Here is a 27,500-nt window from a genome sequence, read left to right as displayed (position 1 = left end):
GTCTTTGTGTGGGATTGTTTATTGTAAGTGCTTGTGCACTTGTTGACTGGTGCGCGACGGGTTTTGTACCCATGTCTTGTTACTTTTTATGCCGTTGGTTTTGCTATTAAACTGCTTCGGCTATTACTTAGTTCTGCTCTCCTGCGTCTGACTTCCCTGCCACCGGTTACGCACCCCTTACATGGATAATTTATCAAATGTTTTAATTATGATTCAGATAAAGCGAGAGAGAGCGCTACTCTCCAACTATGAGGGGTGGGTGAACTGCTCAAATGTATTGGGTCTAGGGAGGGTTTCTCTCTCTAGAAACCTTATCTTTCAGTGTCCTCCGATAGAGAGGTTATCAGAGAACTTACTGGATGATTGCTGGAGTCAACCCTGAAGGGGTTTTTGTTTTACAATGTCATCATAATCCTAATGTTAAAGCATATCAATACATATGGATTGTTGGATGGTACGGTACAATTAATTGCATACAAGGTTCATAGTCTGTGTCTTGCGTTAACACCCAAGGATGAAAATGAAGGAGACGGACATGGAGACTAGCATCACATGGGCATAGAACGAAGCGGATGGACGGTTCTTTCCCCAGTCTTAGTCGCATCAAGGGTGATGTGAAATTATTGAAAACATGTACCTTCTCTCTTCCCTGTTCAAGTCAATATGTTTTTAGGTGCCGTGGAACATAAGAGTGATCATTGTTGCAGAGGAGGTATTGGTGTATATTGACTAATTGATTTGAGAATGTTTTAGTATGGGTATAACTATAGTAGATACTATTTTGTTATTGGTTAGATGGAATGATATATGTGCAAATGTATTTGTAGCAGGAGGCAAGGTACACACGAGGCCTGTGTTTGAGACAGGATGTTTACATAAGGGTGTAAGCAGAAGGAAATGTGACTGGGGGAGATCTATGGGGGCTCATAAATTAAGGTTGGGTGATAGAGTGGTATCATCCCCAGAGACTATGTATATTGTTACAGTAGATAGCTTTGATGAGAGGAAGGACAGCTAACTGTTCACAATATAGAGACTATTATGAAGTTAAATTGAACGTTACGCATACCCAGATCATGGTGAGAGTAGCAGAGATAGTGTTGGCATTTCAGACACAACTTTCAAGAAACCTGTGACTTTGAGTTTTGTTAGGTTGGATATTCTTCCAACATCATTAATCTCTTCCCCATTTCTAACAGCCAGCGAACACTTGACAGATTCCATGCAGATTCTCACGGCAGTCGCTGTAGGGACAGTAATTGAAGGAGGCTATGGCAACAGCATGGAATTGGACTACAGTGCAAATTAGGGATTTTGAGGATGGGCAGTGTCAGTAGTATCAGGGATTACTTTAGTAGCATTGTTGGGATATCATTTTATGAGGACTTATGCCACATGAAGTGGTAACTGAGAGACCGATGGGAGTATTGGCTGCTGTTATTCACAGGTCACAAATTAGTGTGCATATTCCCAGGTGAAAGCTGCACATGAGGAGCAGGAGATAACCGAGAGCGGGGGCTGAATTTTGGAGATTGAGTGTACATCAAGATACACCAGGCGGGGGTGTTGGAACAGCGTTGGTCTGGTCCACACACACTACTTCTTGCAGAGCCTGCAGTGGTAAAGATCGTCATGTCTCTCCTCGGTGGGTTCACACTTCTTACGTGAAGTGAGATCCAGCTGCATAATTGGTGAGCTTGAAGACACCATGACAGAGGAAGCGGAGCTAAAGAGAGAGAGAACAACTATATTCCACTGTAGACATGCAGATGGGTTAGGACTGTGAGATACTTGAACCGCCATAGTTGGGTTGGGTTAGCTGCTTTATTGGTTAATGCATCATATAAAAGGATAGATGTTGTACACTGGACAACATTCTGAAGGTATTGATGTAGCGTTGATTAGGGCTACGCACTTGCCTATCAGGTGACGTGCCTACCAGGTGGCAATGGAGGAAGAAGGAGACGGGGAACAAAGTGAAATTGACATGGCTTGGGAACACCTCTTATAACCTTTGGCCTGATGGGGAAGACTGGGTGAAAGTTTGAGGAGGTTTTTGTGGAATCCAGCAGAAAAGTATTCTGAAGGCATAGCATCAGGCAAAGAGAGAGTGGGAATTGTCATGTTATCAAACTTTGGGTTTTCATGAATATTTAATTGCGCATATCTTAACACATTATTAATGCTGTTATGTCTTGTGTTTCTCGTTGCTTTTCAAGTCTTGTGCTATCACTCTCTTGGGAACCAGAAGGAGAACGTTGAAATGGAAGAAGTCAACAGCTCCAGCGGACATGTTAATTATCAGTGTTCTATGAGAAATGGAAATAAGAGTGTGCATGGTGTGACTATAGAACAGAGGCCATAAGTCTCTGAGTTTGTAAACCTCACTGTGAATGTTAATTATGTTTATTTTTTGTTCATGTTTTATTGTCATTGTTTGTCCATTTATAAGTACTTTCCAAGTTTATGTAAGTTGAACAGTAGGAGGCTAATGTTCAAGAGAAGGGACTTATGGGTTCGGATTTCTAAACTTTAAATATTGTTAATCATCAGTTATGCTAGAGACATGAGGAGTGCCATAGTCTGGTTTATACACCAGAAGTCAGTGGGTATCCATAGGAGGAGTGTATATGGTAGAAGCAATTAAGCTTGGAATGTACTGAGTGAAGGAAGGACAATCACATCTTGGCAGGCATCGATAAGGGTGGAGAGATATGGTTTATTGAGGAAGGGGGCCGAGGTCAGGTCACGTTAAGGGAGAAGGAACAGTTTATTGCCTGCGTCACTTAATTTCCTGCCTAACAACAAAGATGTCATGTTTAGAGAGAAGGAGGAGATTCCAACCAAAATTGGGGTATATATCTACCACTGGTGGAACACTGTCTTTGTCTTATGCAGCTGTATTGACCCAATGGGTGAATAAACTTGGTTGGAGCTTTCATAGTGTCCATCAATTTCTAATTCTGATATTTAGAACCTAACAGCACTAAGCCGGTGTTGCCCTAGGAAGAAGTTCACTGTGTGCAGCTCAACCTGCATTAACCTAAAGAACATGAGCACATCTGCTGCTGCTAAGCTTCCCAGCAAAGCAATAAAAGCAAGTAAGCATCCCAGAAGAAAAGTGTTCAAAATAGCCCATGTTAACATATGTAGCGTATGAAACAAGGTTCATGAAATCAATAATTTGCTAGTAACAGATGACATTCATATTCTGACAATCTCTGAAACTCAATTAGATAATACCTTTGATGACACAGTGGTAGCAATACAAGGTTATAACATTTACAGAAAATATAGAAATGCCAACGGTGGCGCTTTTGCTGTTTATATTCAGAACCACATTCCTGTAAAGATTAGAGAGGATCTCATGTTAAATACTGTTGAAGTAATATGGCTACAGATTCATCTATCTCACCTAACGCCCATTCTGGTGGGAAGCTGCTATAGACCACCAAGTGCTAACAGTCAGTAACTGGACAACATGTGTGAAATGCTTGATAATGTACGTGAAATCAACAGAGAGATATATTTTCTGGGTGATTTAAATATTGCCTGGCTTTCATCAAGCTGCCCACTCAAGAAAAAGCTTCAAACTGTAACCAGTGCCTCTAACCTGGTTCAGGTTATCAGTCAGCCTACCAGGGTAGTTACAAACAGCACATGAATGAAGTCATCAACATGTATTGATCACATCTTTACTAATGCTGCAGAGATTTGCTTGAAAGCCGTATCCAGATCCATCGGATGTAGTGATCACAATATACAGTAGCAGCCATATCTAGGACAACCAAAGTTCCAAAGGCTGGGCCTAATATAGTGTATAAGAGGTCATACGAAAAGTTTTGTAGTGATTCCTATGTTATTGATGTAAATAATATTTGTTGGTCCGTGTAATGAGTGTAATGAGTAGCAAACAGACACTGCACTTGACACATTTATGAAATAGCTTATTCCAGATGCCAATAAGCATGCACCCATTAGGAAAATGACTGTAAAAACTGTTAAATCCTCGTGGATTGATGAGGAATTTAAAAAATTGTATGGTTGAGAGGGATGAGGCAAAAGGAATGGCAAATAAGTCTGGCTGCACAACCGATTGGCAAACTTTTTGCAAATTGAGACGTGACTAAACTGAATAAAAATAAGAAAAACTATACTATGAAATAAAGATAAAAGAAATAAAGAATAATAGTAAAAAGCTTTAGGGAAACTTCTGGTAAAAAGGGAAAACTCTGCTCCAACATTCATTGAATCAGATGGCTCATTCATCACAAAACCAACTGATATTGCCAACTACTTTAATTAGCAAACTTAGGCATGACCTGCCAGCAAAAAATGCTGACACTACACATCCAAGTATATCTGACCAAATTATGAAAGCATTGAAATTTTGAATTTTGTAAAGTTAGTGTGGAAGAGGTGAAAAAATTATTGTTGTCTATCAACAATGATAAGCCACCGGGGTCTGACAACTTGGATGGAAAATTACTGAGGGTAATAACACTCTAATGTACTTGTCCTCTAGCTCAGTTGTGCACCGGGGCCTCCCACTCCTCTTTCTATTCTGGTTAGAGCCAGTTTGCGCTGTTCTGTGAAGGGAGTAGTACACAGTGTTGTACGAGATCTTCAGTTTTTTGGCAATTTCCACATGGAATAGCCTTCATTTCTCAGAACAAGAATAGGCTGACGAGTTTCAGAAGATAAGAAAGTCTTTGTTTCTGGCCATTTTGAGCCTGTAATTGAACCCACAAATGCTGATGCTCCAGATACTTAACTAGTCTAAGGAATGGCAGTTTTATTGCTTCTTTAATCAGGACAATAGTTTTCAGCTGTGCTAACATAATTGCAAAAGGGTTTTTTAATGCTCAATTAGCCTTTTAAAATGATAAACGTGGATTAGCTAACACAACGTGCCATTGGAACACAGGAGTGATGGTTCCTGATAATGGGCCTCTGTACGCCTATGTAGATATTCCATAAGAAATAAGCAGTTTCCAGCTACAATAGTCATTTACAACATTAACAATGTCTACACCGTATTTCTGATCAATTTAATGTTATTTTAATGGACAAAAAATTATGTAGAATCCCTTGTTAATGCGTGGTTCGGACGGACCAATCATCGAACGCTATCTGCTGTGCCTCTATTCAAATTGCTCTCTCCTAATAGGTTGCTGCTACAATTTTTTTTATGCTGTTGCTCAGCCACTTTACCCCTGATTGTATGCATATAACTACCTCATCTATCACTGATATCATTTTTGATATTGTTCTTGTACAAACTGTATTATTTTATTTATATTGACACTATCTATTTCTGATATTACTACCATGCAAGTAACCATTTGGCTGTACCGTTTACACCTTCTGTAGAGACCCATCCACTTAGCAAGATGTGGCTGGGGGTTATAGCATTTCTTTCACGACCCATCAATTTAGGCAAGTTGTCACACCCTGATTTGTTTCACCTGTCCTTGTGCTTGTCTCCACCCCCCTCCAGGTGTCACTTACTATCCCCGGTGTATTTATCCCTGTGTTTCCTGTCTCTCTGTGCCAGTTCATCTTGTTTTGCCAAGTCAACCAGCGGTTTTCCTAGCTCCTATTTTCCCCCGTCTCTGTTTTTTCCTAGCCCTCGTGGTTTTGACCCTTGCCTGTCCTGACGCTGAACCCCCCTGCCAGACCACTCTGCCTGTTCTAACCTCGAGCCTACCTATCCCCTTGTACTGTTTGGAATCGGACCTGGTTTATGTACTCTCGCCTGTCCCGACCTGCCTTTTGCCTACCCCTTTTGTTATAATAAATATCGGAGCTCAACCATCTGCCTCCTGTGTCTGCATTTGGGTCTTGCCTTGTGCCCTTATACAAGTGGGTAAGCGTCATCTAATATTTATAAAATATTATCTGGACAATTTCTGTTTACCTGGAATTTTTCACTTTTAGTCTTAATCTTTACTACACTACTCACTGTTTAGCACATCACCTCACATGTGAATCCTTAAAGAGATGAGTGGGGCTGGCTTAAGAGGATGTGAACAATGCTGAATGGGTGTAGACAAAGGAGAGCTCTCCAGTAGGTACCAAAATATTCAAAGGCCATTTTCTCAAAAGAGAGATTACAAGTTGATCAACTTTCAAAGCAGAATGACTTTCCCATTGTTCTTCAAAAATGCAGTGTATAATATACCATTTTGTAGCTCTGTGTCTCTGCTTTTATCCAATGTAAAAAAAAAATCGAATCAAGGTGGTCGGTCATATTTAAATAACCCTTATCCTACCTACTAAAATCATTGACAGGTGGCAGCATTGATTTATGCGATCAATATGTGTCTTAAAATAAATAAATACATTATGTTGAAAGAATGATTGAGGAATTTGTTTCATTTAATACTTTTTAGAATAAGGCTGTAACGTAACAAAGTGATGCACTGTACATATGAAATGTGTAAAACCAGTGTTACATTATCAAAGTGACCAGTGATTCCATGTCTATGTACATAGGTCAGCAGTTTGTGAGGGTCTTAGGGGACAAGTCAAATTTCTTCAGACTCCTGAGGTTGACGAGGCGCTGTTGTGCCTTCTTCACTACATTGTCTTTGTGGTTGGACCATTTCAGATTGTCAGTGATCTATACATCGAGGACCTTGAAGCTTTTCACCTTCTCCACTGCGGTCCTGTGGATGGGGCGTGCTCCCTCTGCGGTCTCCTGATGTCCACGATCAGCTCCTTTGCTTTCTTGACATTGAGGGAGAGGTTAATTTCCTGGCACCATTCCGCCAGGGCCCTCACCTCCATGTAGGCTGTCTCGTCATTGTTGGTAATCAGGCCTACTACTGTTGTGTCATCTGCAAACTTGATGATTGAGTTGAAGGCTTGTGTGACCACGCAGTCATGGGTGAACAGGGAGTACAGGAGGGGGCTGAGCACACACCCTTGTGGGGCCCCTGTATTGTAGATCAGCGTAGTGGAGGTGTTGTTTCCTATCTTCACCACCTGGGGGGCGGCCCGTCAAGAAGTCTAGGACCCAGTTGCACAGGGCGGGGTTCAGACCCAGGGACCGAGCTTAATGATGAGCTTGGAGAGTATATGATGTTGAAGGCTGATCGGAACAGCATTCTTACATAGGTATTCCTCTTGTCCAGATGCGATAAGCCAGTGTGCAGTGCGATAGCGGTTACAAGTTGGACCTTGTGTGCAATTGATCAATAAAGTGATCTTAATTCTAATTGAGGAAATTTGAGCAGTGTTTATACCTGGTTGTAATGTGCATCCTTTGTCCTGATCTTGTCCACATTCTGATTGTGCCCACATTTTCAGACCGGTATAGACAATTGAAAGACTCATTGTGATCTGATTGTGAGCAGATATTCCTGACCACCTTTGGAGGTAGTCAGGCACGTATTGTGTCTGGATATCTTACAAATGTAGACGGCTCTGGACAGTGAAACCATTTAAAACATCCTTATCCCGCCTACTAAAATCATTGACAGGTGGCACCATTGATTTATGCAATCAATGTGTCTTAAAATAAATAAATACATATTACATTGATAGATTAGCTTAGCTAGATTTTAATAAATCTAGTCACAATGTGTTCACAGTGAATGGATAGGAGACCATGTGTAGACATATTTCTGAAAATGTGGGCACAATCTAAATGTGGACAAGATAAGGACAAAGGGACGCATGTTAGAACCAGGTATAAACAGGGTTTTGGATTGGAATTGGCTGAACAGAAATGGTATTCATCTCAACCCTGATTGGCAGTGTTGTTATACCTTCAGAGCTCTGACGCATGGCGTAGGTCTTCATCCGGAAGGCTGTGTGGAATCCGCCGGGTTAGGTCTCCTTGGAAGGACTCTTCAATGGAGTCCAGGTTCCACGGCATCAGCACCCTCCCCCTCGAATTAGGCATGTGACAAAGCTCCAGAAACTCAGCTTTTGACTGAGAAGAGAGAGGAAGGGAGAGGAAAAATCAGAAATCCTTTTTACTATAAGTTCCTTGAATTAAGTTACATAGATGATAATAGCAGTGATGACAATATGGTAATACACTTAATCAAGGCAGGCAATCAGCTGCTGTGAAGCAATTTCTCCATAATGGAGGTCAATTCAAGATCTACTCTGTGGACACATTTGATAATACTAGTGCCTCGACAGAAAATCCAATAACTTGGTTTCCATTTTGTTTTTGCTGTCTGGTACTGGAGACGTATTCACAGTCTGCTGCCTAAACCTAACAACCCACTGGGCACAGAAGTAATTTCAACATCTAGCTTTTTTTTACATTTGGTTGAGTCAGTTTGGTCCAATCAGTTTTCCACGTTGATTCAATGTCATCACATTGAATGTTTTTATTGAAATTACGTGGAAACAACATTGATTCAACCAGTTTTTGCCAAGTGGGAACCCTTCAGTGCCAAGGCTTTAACGAAAACCCAAAGACCGCAGTAAGAGATTGGACTTCTTTATTGTTGAAATTGCGGACAATATTTGGCAGCGCGGAAAACTCCCTCAGTAAAATAAGACTCCTGTGCCTTGAAAGGTAACCGGAGCCGACAACAGCAAAACTAGACCCGAAACACAGAGGCATTCTCCCGACTTTGCTCCCACAGTGGAGACACAATATGCTTCTCTATCTCGCTTTGGACAGAAAGGACGGCAGATTACGGCGCTGAGAGGCCGGAGAATAGGACGCTTTTGAGGGAAGAAAGGCCTCCTTTCTGACTGCTCCTCCCAATAGGATAAATGAGAGAAAATTGGTTGTGATTATTGTGCGGTGGCAATAAACGACGCAATCCACAAAAAGTGCTACAATTCCCAACCACCCTCCCGCAATCACCCAAGCTTTGACAAGTCTGCCTTAAAAGCTACACTGACAATACACCCCTCAGATATGATGTAATTTATTTCACTATGCTGCCTCAAATGGACTGAGTGTGTAACACGAGCAATGAAATAATACCCCCAAAATTATGTTAAGAAACACGGTGATCAGGCCGACAAGAAACAGGAGATAACCTTTCCTTTTTGCATATCGCCCATTAGTTGTATATTGAGGCTACTTTTGTTTCTCGCATGGACGAAAACCCCTCTGGTTTGATATCCATCTGATCTTTCAAAGCCGGGAGCGATAATGTCAGACCACTAATTTCCCACCCAAAGATCATATCGATGCACTTGGGAACATTCTCTCTTTCTCCTCCATCTCTCTCCCCCCCCCCCTCCTCTCACTCCTCTCTCTCTCTCTATCTCGCCCTGTCTCAGACTTGGCTGAGGTGCCTAGACGGCCAAGTAGCATTTAGGGGCAGTAATTCAATCCTGAGTGGTGAACATGGATTAGCAGAGGGGGACTCTTCAAGTCTTGTAATGAGGGACTATCAGGACTCAGAACCAGAGCGTGACTTGGCCAGGACAATGAGTGCGCTGGACAATGGTTGCGTCCCAATAATATCTCCTTTCTCCTGAAGTGTACACTCGTTTACTACTTCCCACAAAATAAAATAAAAAAATTGGATTGGTGGAGGCATGGGATGAATGAATGAATGAATTTCCACCATATTCTTTATAGCAGTCATTTCCTTTAAAATCAGTGAAGGGCAGTGAACAAGTGCAGAGTTTGGAAGGGAGGACAGATAATTGGGACGTAGCCAATGTTTAGAAAGGTGGTTGTTGTCAAAAGCACATCTCATGAAATGTAGGCAAATTAATATACCTTCTTGTCATGAATGTACACAATGGAAATAAGTCCCAGAATTGATTGTGTGTTATCCTTAATGATTTTACTCATCTACATGTATGTAGTTTTCAAGTTTTATGTGCGCGCGTTTTTAAAATGATTGAATTAATAAACTAACCAAAAATGAAAAGGACTCTTGAAAAGTAAGAGCATAACAGTGGGCCGTGGGCCTTCTTGTCTTAGCCAGGACCATTTATTTCAACTCTCGTCTCCATGCACAGCACAAAAAAACCTGATTCGACTTGCCAACTAATCATCCAGGCCTTGACTGATGACTGTGTGCGACTAGAACACTCAAGGACTGGAGTTGAGAAACACTGGACAACAATGGCAACATCTGGGATGATTAATAGGTCTGCGTTAGACAACAGAAATAAATTGCGTGAACTACAGTATCTTTGTGCTAAGTGACAGAGGTGAAGGTGATTGAAACAATATTAAAGCAGTATAGAAAAGGAGATGTACAGTAGGCAACAGAATCTCTTTCATCTCCGTTGTTTTTAAGAGGGAGAAGGAAAACTAACTGAGGATAAGATAAAAGAGGAAAAGACAAGTGCCCAAAGGGCAGTGAACAAAGAGAAGGGACAAGCCAGGATACAATCTTAGAAAAAAAGGGTTCCAAACGGGTTCTTTGTCTGAACCCTTTTTGATTCAAGGTATTACTCTTTTGGGTTCCATGTAGAACCCTCTGTGGAAAGGGTTTTACATGGGACCCAAAAGGGTTCTACCTGGAAACAAAAATGGTTCTTCAAAGGGGGACATCAGAATAACCATTTTTGCCCTAGCACTACACTGTAAAACTTTTCCCTGTAAATTTACAGCATTATACTGGTAACACAGTGGCCAGTTTAATACCGTAAATTTGCTTTACAGCAGTGCTGTAATATAGTTTACAGTACTATTTTCCTTACTTTAAAACATATTACAACATCCCTGCTGAAGACAGCTTCCTGAAATGTAATATTGTAATGAAAAACAATACTTGTTCAAATATATATATATATATTTATTCAAATTCCTTACATGAATTTCAAATAAAATGGCACTTTAACCACAAAAAACTATATTTGAAAAGAGCAACATGACAACTCCAGATAGTAGGAGAGAGTGATAAGAACATTGATAAATAGTAGCCAATAATGTACTTCAGCATACACAAACCAAGACATCAGAATAAGTCCAGTATTTTCAAGAATGACCATGCAAGAAAAAAAAACTATCAAGACAGATGAATGAAAAATAGGAAAACAACAGACGAACAGGGAGAAATGTTTACAAAAAAACTACAAGAAGAACTGCTTGTCGGCATGTGTTTAAGAGAGAAACGAGAGAGAGATCGAGAGTGAGGGGCTGAGAGAGAGGGATGTACAGAGAGGAGCGAGCAGGGCTAGACTGTAGACAGACAGGCACGCTATCGCAACCCAACACGGCTCTGGGATGGCACTAGCAGAGCATCTGCTGACCCAACCCGCATGGCAGGATTTCTGAGAGAATGAGAGATGCAAACAAGTCTTGAATAAATCTGTTTATCTTGCAGATTATCACCCCAATCTTTGAAACTGTAATCCTCCTTAGCTCTGATTTGTCAACTAGGACAAACATGGAAATAGAAAGAATAGAAAGAGAGAGATTGCTATTACTCGTGTGTAAAAAAGGCAGATGACAACTGACAAATGAAGTTTGTGTACTTACATGTTGGAGTTTTCCCCGCTCAAACTCCTTCAGGTCTGCGAGGAAAGCGTGCAACATGTGGGTTAATTGGCAATGGCTTCCTCTGAATGACCTTTCCGGCCTTGCGGCTCACTCCTTCTTTCGCTGTGCATTTGGTTCCTTCAGGGTTTATTCAAATCAGGATCCTGAACAACCCAACATAGAATATATGAAATCAGTTGAGACATTGAAAAAAGAGCAATAAGAAACATCATTGCAATGTAACTAATAGATGCTAAATGTAAGTGTTGGATCAATAACTGTTCAACGCTTGCCGCTGTATGAGCTCCAAGGTTGCAGAGGCCAATGATAAAAACATAGAAAAAACATAGAAAGTGCTGAAGAGCAGAGGGCAGCAGCAAAGTTGGACTCACTGTCCAAAACATAGACCACCCTCCCCTCGATCGTCACCATCCAACCCAATAGAGTATTTCCTGAAATAAACAAAAGTTAGTGCATACTTACGACATATCTCTAGATAGGTACCATAATACTATGTATTTCTGCTCCACCTTAAATCAAATATTTGTATTACCAAGCATGATCAGCCTTGGTGTGTCTGGCAAAGGAATTTGCGCCTCGACATCAACCCGAGTTGCGGTGACCTAAAATCACAAAACATACATAAAAAAAAGATTCAAATCATGTACAGTATAAACACCATTAATCATATATAAACTTTATAAGTATAAAAACACTATTCCTTACATCTGCCAAGAGGAACAGAGATTCATCCTTCTCTTTGAAGTGGGTCATCAACAAAAGAATGTTCTTCTCTGTTCTTAATCTTAGATAACAGGGAGTGGTACCCACTGCCAAGTTGTTCTCCTTCCTCGGTCAGGTCTCCAAAATTCTTTGGGTACTGCGTTACAATGGATTTTGAAATTTCCATGCATACAGCCTTGTTGGGATTGGGGCAGTGCTCATGCATGGCGTTGACAGTCTCCCTCACCATCTGCCGCCTCTACCCTCTTTCCTTGGGCAATGGCCTGCTTGAGGCCGGAGGGAATCTTCTGCCAAGGTACCTGGAGGTTGCTGAGCGACAATGTGCTCATGTTAATCATTGTTGTTGTAGGCAAAGAAGAGGTTGGACTTGGAGGGGACAGCAGTTCACTCACACCACTGACTGACTCACAAGGCAGAGGGGATGATGAGCAACCACCCGTTTTAAGTTACAGTTTTAACAGTGGCCAAGTAGGCTAATGTGGCTTTTTTGATCATAATGTAGGCCCACCAGATTGGCCTACCATCAAAAGCAATGGAGAAAATGCATCCCATAACATTTTAACATGAAAATAGCTGTTCTATCATTCAGCCTACAGTAGCAGCCAATGTGTGGTGTTTAATGTACAGTAGGCCTACATTCCATGAGACTTTTGAAAAAAACATGCAGGGCTTGACATTAAAACCTGTTCATCCACTTGTCCTTCAGACAAGGTGACTGAAAATGTTGTGTTGTTTGATGCAAGAAACCACTTAACAAAATAAAATGATTCCCATATCATTATTACAGAGAATCAGACAAATTATGCTATCCTCTGCCTATTGGCTACTTAGCTTATTCAAGCCTGTGTCAAAATATAACACTGCCTCTTTAAGACAAAAACAACTATTTACATGACTGGCTTTTCAAAGATGTCTTGAAATGTACACATTTTGTGCTCTTGTAGGAAGCAATCACTCCCCCATTGTGGACTAGAAATGATCTATAAATGGGCAAATAACTCACTAACTAGCAAAAGATGTGCACACTTGGCTACATGCAGCTGCCTCTCAGACAATGTTTTTGCACAGGTTTCTAAAGTTGTGAAGTTTTCTGCCACACTCCTTGAAGAAGGAGTGCTTGCTCTCAAACCTCAGTGTCCACAAATGAGTGGCCCAAATTGCAGGATGAGGTCGGGGTAGTGTAACAAGTAGTGATGCGTTGGTGCAAGGGCACTCCTCTACCCCACAAGCAAAACTGTAGTTCGACTCATGTTTTTTTGCATGAGTAATGAATGCTTTAATATTTAGGCAACAGAAATTGCAGGATTTACCCCTGTACATTCCCAATAAAGCTACTTCCAGCTACCAGCCAGCTAGCAATATGAAAATTACACTATCCCCAGCCAGCAAATTGCATGCACACACCTGAAAAGCTATCAAGCTATACCATGCAACGCATAACAACCACACAATCTCAATAAAAAAAAGTGTAATAGACTACAAGGCCAAATAAAATATCAGCATGTGCCTGATGTGTCAGATATAATTAATTTAACGGCGCCTAATTAATAGATGGATAAGGATAACTTCTGAAAGATTAGCAAAAGCGCAAGGAAAATTCAACTCATGTGGGAAAATGTCATGACCATCGCCCTGAATAATGCTAGCGAGCTAACCACACAATCTGAAGAAAATTTAAATAAAAGATAACTTTAATATCCTGCAGGGCAACATATGAGTCTCTGCCTGTTGTTGCTGAATTAATGTAATGGATTAATAAGGATAACAAAAGCAGGGGGAATATTCCACTACACTTTTGCTAAATCACACGCACTCCCAGACTGAGTAGAGCTAACCAGAGATATTTGGAGAAAGGTGTCCAATGGTAGGCTGGACAATAGAATGAGTCAAAATTCACCCAAGGCTGAAAAATGGCAATACAGCGTTGGCTAAACTGGAACACTAGTGCAAGCCCATAGCAAATAAATTTAATCGAACGTTCGCAGAACCTATTTTGACAGGAATTATGCTTAGAATTCCATTTATCCTAAATGGCACAAAAAAATCAGCCCTTTTCATATTACCACTACAATTTGGTCTTAGGACGAAACTGTAGAAAGTAAACATATGCACGTCGATTGCGTCAACTGCGCTTATGTCTGCATAACGAGGAAGTAGGAAACAAATTGCAGCCAAGGACTAATTTTGGTCTAGTGATCGATGACAACGAGATACACTGCCCAGCCTTACATAATTAGAAAGAAGAGATTATGCTGAATAAAATGGTGTCATACTTGAAAAAAATCTAAATATACACATCGAGAGATATTTGGCGAAATATACATACATACCCTTATTTCCCAAAAACAATGGCAGTCTGAAAGTTCTAAGAACAGTCTTTTATTTAACCAGTTTACCATTTATCTACTACCATTTGCCTTTTTGTGTTTAACATTTTGGGGTTTGTAATCTAGCGGTTAAGAGCGTTGGTCAGTAACCGAAAGGGGGCTAGTTTGAATCCCCGAATGGACTAGGTGAAAAAGATGTACCCTTGAGCAAGGCACTTAACCTTAGTGGCTCTGGATAAGAGCGTCTGCTAAATGACTAAAATGTAAACTAGGCCTCTATGTGAAAGCGTGGCAAAAATGTATTAACATTTCGTTATTTACAGATCTACTCCTCTGATGGCAGGCAGCACACTTATGAAAACAAACTGCTCAGCAAAGCAAAGGCTCTTTTGAGAGCTACCAGATTTATAATTTTAAAAAGCTACTTTTTAGTGTCTGTGTCCAGTGTCTGTATTTATATGTTAAGGGGGTGTTACTTTCGCAGATAATGTCACCCATCGAAATAAATCGTTTTTTTAATTTAAAATAATTAACTAAATGTATGGTGTTTATGTCAGTTTCATTGTTAGTTATGGTTTAAATTGTTATTTTATGGTTGTAAGTGATAATATTAACTAAAAATATATATATATTGCAATTTTGAGTAATTACTACTTTAGTAAGGATATAGAATTTATTCAGTACTACTGGAGTTGCTAAATAATTCCAATAGATGGGAGCATAAGATCACAAATTAAATTTCAGAAGATTCGTTTTCTCCCTGGGTACACCACTCCCCTCACAGGAAAACTCCTGCGCACACTTTTTTCTGTCCCTTTCCACACTGATAACGCAAGAGGAAGGGCTGAAAAGACAAAAAACAGATTACTGTGAAGTAATATAATGATGATTCATGTTTATTACTTCCAGTTTTCATGCTCATGTTTTGAAATTATACTTAATTTATAATGCATGTCTACTAGAGTGAGGTTGGCGCACCTGTCTAGTGAATATTTGGCCGGGGTTCAGTACCTGCTGCAGTCACAATTTTTTTGCTCTCCAAGCAACATAGGCCTAATACGAGATAAATAGCTACTTGTAAAGTAATGAGTGACCATTTTCAAAAATCATGGGACATATAGTCTTTGGTTGCATGCCAATTTATGTCAATCATATTGCTGCTATAGCCTATGCTTGATGCTTTGTGGTCTTATGCTGACATCTATTGGAAATATTTAGCAATTAAAAGTTATTAATCCACATAAAGACATTGGTGAAGCCGCTGAGAAATAAAGTGTATTTTTCTTATTAATTCCTGAGATCACTCAAACCTGCCCCACCTATCCCAGCCAATTGCTGGACTTCACATATAGGTTACTAGGTCACACCCAGTTCAAACCAAATTTGAAAAATACAATGTGGCTTGTTTATCAAGTGTTCTGCCTTGCAATAATAAATATCACAAAATAACTAATAACAACAAAACAATTGCAAAATGCTTGCATACAGTAGGGTTTGATTAAAAAAATAACAATCAAAATGCTATTTAGTACTCTAATGGTATTTACTGACATAATATTATTACAAAAATAGTTTTAAAAAGTGTTCTAGGCTACCCTACCCAAGAATTAGGTTTAGGGTTTAGGGTTAAGGCTAAAATAGGTTATACCTATTGTTAGGGTTAAAATAGGTTATACCTCGGGTTAGGGTTAAGGCTAAAATAGGTTATACCTTGGGTTAGGGTTTTTAAGGCAAAAAACAGTATGGGTTTATAGCTCTCTTCCACCTCCCTGTGGCTTTATGTGGATACTACATAACTCATTCGTGACTCTAGGCTCATAATCTGAGGTAGCAACTGCATCAGATCTACAAATCAATGAGCTAGACCTATCCATTTGGTTTGCAACTCTGTGAACCTGTGCAGCATTCGCTCCATTCGATGCCTTCTAATAAATAGATTTCGATGCATATTAAATTACCCAGCAGCCATTTAAAAACAACAAATCGTCTAAAAAATAGGTCATTTCTTTAATAAAAAAATGTATTCTGGCTGTTTCAATCAGCCACATCTTGAAAAAGAGGACATGGACATGCTTTTTGTTTAGGTTTACACCTTTTTCTGAAAGAAAATATGCTTAACCATGACCAGAAAAGGTTTAAAGTTTGATGGGTATGCGCCAGCCATCTGTGGTGCTGTTTGTCACAACGTTTACACAGGCAATCAGTGTGCGTGCTCACTAAGTAGCCGTAACCCTGTTAAGATTACAGTTATTGAAGTAAGTGTGGGAGTGTGACCTGGTTATGTCTCATTGCCAACAATAGCAAAGCAGGCATTGTGATGTAGTATAACGGGCTGGGAATAGAATTTTTGGAAGGTGAGTTGGTGCCACGGTGCTCAATATAACTAATAGGAGCATTCAGGGTGAAAAATGCACTAACATAAGACCTGTTTCTTCATGATTACTTCAAACACTACGCCAAGAGTGTGCAAAGCTGTCATCAAGGTAAAGGGTGGCTACTTTGGAGAATCTAAAATATATTTAGATTTGTTTAACACTTTTTTGGTTACTACATGATTCCATATGTGTTATTTCATTATTTTGATATCTTCACTATTATTATACAATGTAGAAAATAGTAAAAATAAAGAAAAACCCTGGAATGAGTAGGTGTGTCCAAACTTTTGACTGGTTCTGTATATTACTCTTAAATTTGAAATTGAATTCCTGTATTTTCTTCACAATAAAATTATATTTAAAATGTTTCAAGTATACTTTTACAAATATACTTCTACTCATTAACCACATTAGCTATTGTAATTAGCCATATAAAGGTTACATTGATTGAGCAAGGCACCTTCTCAGCCAATGTTAATATTCTATTTAAAAAGCAGTTGTGGCTGAAGCAGAAATGTTCAAGTAACACTTTTGAGAACTGTGCACCATTGGCATTTCACACGTTAGTTGTTCACATTATGGTACAACGTTGATTCAACCAGTGGGATGTTTTTTTCAATAGAACCATACATTAACTTTAAAGCGGCAAACAGCTCAGGGATGGGGCTGGAAAAATGTAACCACTCTCAAATTCATAGATTGAGCTATCGATGCAAGGACCGACCATCCATGAGTTCAAAATTATAGTTTTAACTGTGTTTTCAAGCTATACAGTGTTTGTTGACAATTACATTATTTACAAACTATGAAGTAAAACAAGCTCATATTTTGGTTTCTGATGGGGTAGAATCAATGGCTTTATATCATTACTTTAAAAGCCCCAAAATTGATGTAGCAACTGCAGATTACATTTCCCCCCCCCCCCCCACAAAATGTTTTCTCTAAGTTGTCTTTATGTTTTGAAAACATTCCTAATATCACACCATTTCTGAGAACGTTCTCAGAATATAGTCAAACATTTTTTTCAAATAGAACCAAAATAATTGTTTCCTAAAGTTCTCGTAACTATTTGAGAACATTCCCAGAATAACGTTAAATAGAACCATGAACATTGTTTCTGAAAGCAACTTTCTAAACAATGTTTTGGTTCACTTCTAGCTTGTTAGCTAGCTAGCTAATGTTAAGTTAGCTGGCTAGCCAGTTCAAATAATGACCATATCATATAGCTAATTTGTCTTCATTTTTACAGGAAAATAAACTCACAACAAGATCATTATTTACAAGTTAATGGCGAGCCAATTAGAGAAAATAGCTTATGGTTGTGAGTGTGATGAAAAGCAGGGCATTCTACCAGAGAATTTTAGAACTTGGACACTGTCTCATTGGCCTAATGTTATATCCTAATTTGACTTTGGTGCAAGTCATGTTCTTCACATTACCATCTCTGGTCAACACATACTATATCAATTAAAATCAAAGGTTATTTGGCACATGCACAGGATACAGAAGGTGTAGTGAAATGGTTACTTGCATAGTGGAGTCTTTTGTTTAGACGTGTAGCTAGCTAGCTAGCTAAACAATTACCAATAATCCCAACTCATAACATTAGTACCCTGCATGAATCTGCATGTAGCTAACCAACCAGGTTCAATGTTAGCTAGCTAGCTAACATTAGGCTATAACTAACAATGCAAATGGATCTGAGATACGAATAATATTGCTGCACAGATTATACATGTAACGTTAGCTAGCTAGCGAGCCAGCCAGCCAACGTTAGCTAGCTAGCTAACAGTACACTTTAACTTGAAATGTAAACGACACTCTGACAAAATTAGAAATGTATAATATCTGAAAATGTAGCAAGCTGTACTCTCTTACCAATATACATGGATGGATGCTTCTCCCTCTGTCTTAGTTTGAAGATGTAATCCGGAGGCAGGTGTTTTATACAACAGTCTTCTGTGTGTTCTCTTTTCATCTCCCTCTGCATATTTGCAATCAAATGCCAGAATTTTCTCCATCTCCTTTGCTATCATACTCTAATTCCACCAGGCATTCCACTGATTTCAAAACTCGGTCCTCTGGAAAGTGGAGAGCAACACTTTTTTTCAGTTCTACAATGTGATATCTTTATTAAAAAAAACACGTTGGAAAGGATTACCTACACATACTGACCAGTTCATGTTATAGACAGAAGCGTGCTACATGGCAGACCAAACCAAGCTCATCTCTCGCAATGTCCAGCCCATCCATTATCTCAGCCAATCAAGGCTAGCAGGAAGGTTCCTCGCTTTTTCCGTGGCTAAACCAACTAGGCTTGTAATATAACAGTTCTATTCGTATTTACAAATGGCATACATGTTTGTTATTAAGGCACATGAAAGTTCACATGTTCCAGAAGGCATTTCTGCCAAAAACACATTTAGATTTTTGGTAAAAAGTTTATGTTTAAATGCCTCTCCTGTGAAGTAGTTTCCTGAAACAAGTCACATTTGAGAGCATTTGCAATGTCACACCATTTCGAGATTGTTCCTAGAATATTACCAAAAATGACATTTAAATGTAATCATTCCCAATGTCACACCATTTCGAGATTGTTCCTAAAATATTACCAAAAATGAAAATAATGTTTTTTTTAAAGTTCCTTAAATGTACTGAGAATAACTTTTGAAATTCAGAAATGATATTTGTAGAAAAAAATACATTATAACAGGGGAAAGGGGAAAGTAATCCAGTAATCAGATTAAGTTACTGAGTTTGGGTAATCCAAAGGTTACGTTACTGATTGACATTTTGGACAGGTAACTAGTAACTAGTAAGTGTAACGGATTACACTTAGAAAGTAACATACCCAACCCCTGGTTCTTAGAATGTTTTTTGCTAGCTGAGAATGTACCAGGTCAGTTGGCTGAGATTCTCTTTTCAGCAAAGACCTTGACAGGTACCAACTAAGGGTCTGTCTACAAATACATACCAGGCCCCACCACAGAGCTTCGTTGTGTGTCAAAGTCCTGGGGTTTGGGCTTAACAGTGAGGCCCAAACCCCAGAGTCCAACATCTCCACGGTGACATTGTCCTTCTCAACCAGGTACACCAGGAAGGGGGCCAGGATGAGGGACAGAAAGCCAATGTACCAGGCAGTGATCAGCTCCTACAGGCCGTCACACAGACACATAGAAAGAGTTCTGAGGTTTTTTCAGGGACGTGAAAAGTTCTGAACTTTGCAGATAGAAATATGTACAATGAATGGAGTCGACATGATTCCCTGTTCTATATAACAGACAATAATTTCTGTTCTACACAATACAGTTGAAGTCGGAAGCTTTTTTTTTCTATAGGATTGAGGTCAGGGCTTTGTGATGGCCACTCCAATACCTTGACTTTGTTGTCCTTAAGCCATTTTGCCACAACTTTGGAAGTATGATTGGGGTCATTGTCCATTTGGAAGAGCCATTTGCGACCAAGCTTTAACTTCCTGACTGATGTCTTGAGATGTTGCTTCAATATATCCACATAATTTTCCTGCCCCATGATGCCATCTATTTTGTAAAGTGCACCAGTCCCTCCTGCAGCAAAGCACCCCTACAACATGATGCTAGCAACAAGTTAGCAACAATAGATAAGATCTTGCTATCATGGAAAGGAAAATACCTGTCTATTTGTGGAAAAATCACCCTGATTAACTCTTTAGTCATATCACAGTTTACCTATTTGCTTATGGTTTTGCCTACACCTAGTGATCTGCTTTTTAAATTATATGAACAAAAATATTCAATTTTATTTGGAACGGCAAGCCAGATAAAATTAAAATGACCTATTTATATAACGAATATGAATTCGGAGGGCAGAAATTATTAAATATTAAAGCATTAGACCTCTCACTAAAGGCATCAATCATACAAAAATTATACTTAAATCCAAACTGGTTCTCTAGTAAATTGGTACGACTGTCTCATCCTATGTTCAAGAAGGGCCTTTTTCCGTTTATTCAGATTACACCTGCTCACTTTCGGTTGTTTGAAAAGGAAATAATCTCCAAAATATCTTTATTTTTTAAACAAGCCTTAGAAAGTTGGTTGCAATTTCAGTTTAATCCACCTGAAAGGACGGAACAAATAGTACAACAAATATTGTGGTTAAATTCAAATATACTAATTGATTAAAAAACTGTATTAATCGAAGAAATGTTGAAAAAAGGTATAATTTTTGTGAATGATATCATAAATAGGACTGGTGGACATATGGAAATGTCTGCTCTACCCAAAATTACAACCTATTAATTGCAGCATTACCACAAAAATGGAAGAGGCAAGTAGAAGGGGAAAAAAGTAAGGAACTTGTATGTCGGCCCAGTATTAAAGAACATAAATTGTTAAAGAAAGGTGTGATAAATAAAAACATATACCAATTTCATTTAAGGACCAAAATACTGATAGCTGTGCCATATAAATTGCAAAATAGTTGGGAAGAGATTTTCGATGTACCCATTCCATGGCACATGGTTTATGAATTGATACGCAAAACAACGCCGGATTCAAAACTTCGAATTTTTCAATTTAAATTACTATACAAAATTCTTGCAACCAATAGAATGTTATATATATGGGGGATACAATCGTCCCAGCTCTGCGGATTCTGCTGTGAGGAGGCAGAGTCATTAGATCATTTATTTTGGTATTGTCCATATGTAGCTCGTTTTTGGTCACAGGTCCAGGAATGGCTGAAGAATTGCAACATTTGCCTAGAACTAACGCTACAGATAGCAATACTGGGTGATTTGAAAAGCCATAGTCAATCAATCAATAATATAATAATTATTTTAGCAAAAAATGTTATTTTTAATTTACAATCTGTAGAAGCTATGAGAATAGGAAGGTTAAATTATTTTGTGAAGCATCACAGCACAGCTGAAAAATATATGGCAAATAGAAATCCGAAATGGATGATGTTGAGAGATAGATGGGAGGGGTTGAATGGAGGGACTAATAATAAGATAAACAATGTAAAACATACGGGATCTGTAAAATGTATATAGGTTCGGAACTTTTGTGAAATAGCACAGTTACAAATAGAAATCAAACTGGAAAAACATTAGAAATAGAGGAAGGACTAAGAACAAACAAGAGAGAACTATTGTAAAGTAGACTGTGTCTGTAAAATGTGTATAAGATGTATAAATTGAAGATAAAAGCAGAAGTATTTATTAGTTTACTCCAATTGGGGGATTGGTGGTAGGGTTTGCGGGGAATAATAATAAAGGTATATTCTTTAAAAAAGTATGTATGTCTATATAGGTATGTGTATGTATATATGTGTATGTATGCGTGTATGGATATATATATTTACCCCAAAAATATGGGGGATTGGAAATGATGCAGACAATTACATTGATGGAAGCAACATTCTTTCCGCAATATTAAGCTGATCCACCCCTAAAAATTAAAAAAAAAAAAAATAAATAAAAAGGCTGGACTTCGGCTTAATAAAATAACTTGGATCCTTAACTATTTTGCAGAACTTACTCGGAAACATGCGTGCTATGTTCCTGTTGTCAACTTCTGTCTGCAATTGCATTAATAAATGAATGATTGATTTACTTAAAGATATTGTCTGAATGCTAATTTCACCAATGAGCCAATGATTGACAAGGAATATAAAGAACAAACCCCAACAGTAGGACGATGCCAGGTGTCTGAAGTGCATTTCAACGGGTAAGGCCAACGACGCAGCTCTTGTCTGGGATGAGGCACAGGCCCTGGACTGTCCCTTCCTGGAGCTCACGTTGCCTTTCTTGGTCTCCGGGAGCATGGACTGGATATTGGGCAGCCAGCGCTTTCGCACGCACCGGGCATTTGTGCACATGTCGGCTGCGATCATGTTCATCTATCTCCTTAAAATTAGGTGCAAAGTTCTGACAGTAGACTGCAGAAAAGGGGGAAAAGAGAAAATGCAACACTGAAAGAAATGCACGCTGTCTTAATTTGCTTACAGTGTTGAGCCATATTAATATAGTGTGGTGTTTAAGACTTGAGAAAATAGAAGGGCACCTACGTTTGACAGTGTTTAGGACACAGTTGTCCAAAGGTTTTCGTCTGGGATCATTGGTGGAGGAGCGAATTCCAGTTCCAAAGCTAATGGCCAGTGTTTCTATGGATAATCTCTTTCTCCCTCCCTTATAAAGAGCTAGTTGCCTACTGTGTAGGTCTACAATCTAGCTACGGCAATATACACTGCTCAAAAAAATAAAGGGAACACTAAAATAACACATTTGATCACACTAGATCTGAATGAATGAAATATTCTTATTAAATACTTTTTTCTTTACATAGTTGAATGTGCTGACAACAAAATCACACAAAAATGATCAATGTAAATCAAATTTCTCAACCCATGGAGGTCTGGATTTGGAGTCACACTCAAAATTAAAGTGGAAAACCACACTACAGGCTGATCCAACTTTGATGTAATGTCCTTAAAACAAGTCAAAATGAGGCTCAGTAGTGTGTGTGGCCTCCACGTGCCTGTATGACCTCCCTACAACGCCTGGGCATGCTCCTGATGAGGTGGCGGATGGTCTCCTGAGGGATCTCCTCCCAGACCTGGACTAAAGCATCCGCCAACTCCTGGACAGTCTGTGGTGCAACGTGGCATTGGTGGATGGAGCGAGACATGATGTCCCAGATGTGCTCAATTGGATTCAGGTCTGGGGAACAGTCCATAGCATCAATGCCTTCCTCTTGCAGGAACTGCTGACACACTCCAGCCACATGAGGTCTAGCATTGTCTTGCATTAGGAGGAACCCAGGGCCAACCGCACCAGCATATGGTCTCACAAGGGGTCTGAGGATCTCATCTCGGTACCTAATGGCAGTCAGGCTACCTCTGGCGAGCACATGGAGGGCTGTGCGGCCCCCCAAAGAAATGCCACCCCACACCATGACTGACCCACCGCCAAACCGGTCATGCTGGAGGATGTTGCAGGCAGCAGAAGGTTCTCCACGGCGTCTCCAGACTCTGTCACGTCTGTCACGTGCTCAGTGTGAACCTGCTTTCATCTGTGAAGAGCACAGGGCGCCAGTGGCGAATTTGCCAATCTTGGTGTTCTCTGGCAAATGCCAAACGTCCTGCACGGTGTTGGGCTGTAAGCACAACCCCCACCTGTGGACGTCGGGCCCTCATACCACCCTCATGGAGTCTGTTTCTGACCGTTTGAGCAGACACATGCACATTTGTGGCCTGCTGGCAGTGCTTCTCCTGCTCAAAGGCGGAGGTAGCGGTCCTGCTGCTGGGTTGTTGCCCTCCTACGGCCTCCTCCACGTCTCCTGATGTACTGGCCTGTCTCCTGGTAGCGCCTCCATGCTCTGGACACTACGCTGACAGACACAGCAAACCTTCTTGCCACAGCTCGCATTGATGTGCCATCCTGGATGAGCTGCACTACCTGAGCCACATGTGTGGGTTGTAGACTCCGTCTCATGCTACCACTAGAGTGAAAGCACCGCCAGCATTCAAAAGTGACCAAAACATCAGCCAGGAAGCATAGGAACTGAGAAGTGGTCTGTGGTCACCACCTGCAGAACCACTCCTTTATTGGGGGTGTCTTGCTAATTGCCTATAATTTCCACCTGTTGTCTATTCCATTTGCACAACAGCATGTGAAATTTATTGTCAATCAGTGTTGCTTCCTAAGTGGACAGTTTGATTTCACAGTGTGATTGACTTGGAGTTACATTGTGTTGTTTAAGTGTTCCCTTTATTTTTTTGAGCAGTGTATTTACAATTGCACTGTTGAATTGGACTTTCTAACCTGTCAAAAAAGGTGGTGAGCATCCGACGCAGCAGCACTTTGTGCCTAATACCAGCACACAAATGACAGTTCATCAACTGGCCACGAGTCATATGTATACACACCAGAACCTGGGGAAAAGGACAGAACAATGAAACTTGGGTTCACATCCATGATGAAACAATAAAATGACGGGTCTCCCTAACTATTTATATCTCCAGGACAGCATATTTGTATTGTATGATACAAAAAAAATGGTCTGCACATGAGGGCTTAGATCTTTACTTGAGTCCTTGAGGCAAGCTGAGATACACCATAGAGATACATATTACCAGAGAGGCCTATGTCATGGAAACTGCTTGTGTCTTACCTACTACCAGCTGCACCTTCTCTCCGGGATCTCCCTCCATGTACAGTGTGGGGTGACAGTGGTAGCCAATCTGGCTGAGGAGATTGGCTGGCAGCGCCATCTTGTCCCTGCCGATCAGAACAAAGGGCCGCCTCTGAGTGGCCAGAGGTAGGGAGAACACATCCAACTTATCCTGCACTGGGGAACACAAGAAGTGGCGGAATTTCAATACCAGCCAGTGAGTGTTCTAAAGCTGAAGATGTGCTCAAAGCAGTCCCTCCAGGATTTTGCAGTGTTTTTTAAAATGATATTTGCGGGCCATAATTTTACATTTTGTGATGATTGTTGTCCAATTTGTCATGAAAATGCACTGACGGGGGAAAACTTTAGTTTTATGTGGTAAAAGTATGGTGTAGTGAGATGATCTGACAGTTTTATGCAGCATTAGCGGGGATTCAACGGTAATATGCAGCATTAGTGATTTTATGCGGTGATAGTGCAAAGTTTGGACAAATGTACAATTCTTGATTTTGCAAAAAAAAATCCTGTAGTGACTGTCAAAGGAGAACTACTGTTTTTTCTCAAAAGTAACCCAGAGGATGGATCATTTACTGCTGTATGAGTTGGTGGGGTGCCCATAGATCTGTCCGTAGGCCTCGTTTGTATTTCTGCTGCCGCATAACTCCTCTTCAAACTCCTCCTCGTTGGGATGGGAAGTGGGGCTGTTGGTGGCTGGGAGGTTGGAGGGCCTTGGGCTAGAGTGCTCCCCAGAGGCCAGAGGGTACAACTGCACTCCGGGTACCATGTAACATAGCGCTGCTCATTGTTGCGTGTCCCTCAAGGTCCCTGGCTGTGTGCTCTTCACTCATTGGGGACTCACATCTTTCCTGCTTAATTCTACAAATTGCCATTGGCGTGCCAACTGGCAACAGGTCCGGATGGTTGATGTTGGGGCTCAACGGTTCGAAGCCCAGATCCTCGGTGGTGGCCGTCTGGGAATCGCAGTGTGGAGAGTTGGCCTTTAGCATGAGATCCATACCGTGCTCCACAATGTTCTGGATCTGAAGGTAGCCAGACATGTACATGAGCACGAGCTGCTCGCTGGCGGCCATGGTCAGCTTGCCTGTGTAGCAGAAGGAGAGGATCTGCTGGAAGCAGGTTGGGGTGACCAAGGAGGGTAGTTCAAACATGTTCTGGGAGCTGCCGCTGAACAGGTCTCTAAAGTAGAGGCTACTGGTGGCCAGCACAGCGCGGTGGGCCTTAAAGGCCTGGTCGTTGACCATGACGGCCACATCACAGTAGTGGTCCTGCATGCGCTGCTCATTTAGACTTTCCAGCAGGGAGCTGCCGAAGTTGGGGATCTCCACATGCAGGAGGTGGGACATTATGACGACAGCGGGTCTTCACTGGAGACAGGTCTTGCTGAAAGGGCATTTGCAGACAGATAGAGACAACGAGAGAAAGAGGAGATGGAGAAGACAAAACATGCATGTTAATATGCTATTTACAAATAACATTCTGAGTTCACAGTATCTTTGCAACTACTTACTACAACAAAAAAATCAGCGAATGTCAGTAAGCTAAAAGAGAAATTCCTGAACTTATTCCATTGTATCAACAATCCTGAATATAAGGTCTGAGTTTTGAACTGCTCTGCATAAGCTTTCAGGTGTCCAATAGACTAAATGGAATCTTAACAGACAGTCAGCAAAAACACTCATCCTCCTATCACAAGTATCTAACATGTATGGCACAGCCCTCTCTAAACAAGTCAAACATAAATTCAGATAGAAGATACATTTGCCCACCAGAAAGAACAGAAGCACTCTGATTCTCTCCGTCAATGCAACGTCTAGCGTATGTGTCACAGGGAAAGGGGGGCGGGCTATAGACACAGACAGAGGAAGGGTGGGTGTGAGACAGAGGAGGAGTTATTTATGGACATGGAGAGAGCTAATACGGACAACTGCCCTGCAGAGGGTGACTGTGTACTATAGAGCCGGGAAAGGAATACATGTATGACATAACTAATCTGTTTCAGGGATGAGTAAGACCTTAGATTGATTGTTACCGAGACTGTCTAAAATACAATAGACAAATAAAGACCTCCAACATATGTGTTTTCACGCACACTGTGGTATAACACTGCAGACTCATGTTCCTAACAGTAGATGGCCTGCACCATGTGATCACACTCAGCTTGTGTGCCATGACTTGCACTGCAATGCAGTGCTTGTCTGAACTTGGCATGTTGAGTACATAGTGTGCGTACTGCGTCTATGTACCAACTAGGAGCCAGACACACAGGGCACTGCACACAAATGAGTAGACTACGCATCTGTGAATAAAGAAGGGGCTGGATGTGCCTGTTATTTCTTATAATATGGCAAGGATGACTTGTAGGTTATTGAGGATAGCTGGTTATTATCCGATACTGCTAGGATTATTGTGTTAAGGCTATATTGAAATGGATATATTTTCAACCAGGAAT

At 40.4% G+C, this 27,500-nt stretch overlaps 1 pseudogene; it reads right to left on the bottom strand.

Moving 5' to 3' along the window:
* The window catches only part of LOC120063504, a 75,124-nt pseudogene extending 48,730 nt beyond the window's left edge, over window positions 1-26,394 (bottom strand).
* Window positions 26,395-27,500: the final 1,106 nt, after the last annotated feature.

This window comes from Salvelinus namaycush, chromosome 18 (assembly GCF_016432855.1).
Source record: "Salvelinus namaycush isolate Seneca chromosome 18, SaNama_1.0, whole genome shotgun sequence".
Classification (NCBI taxonomy): Eukaryota; Metazoa; Chordata; class Actinopteri; order Salmoniformes; family Salmonidae; genus Salvelinus; species Salvelinus namaycush.
The sequence above is the reverse complement of the archived record's forward strand: the minus strand, read 5'-3'. Positions and strand labels throughout refer to the sequence as shown.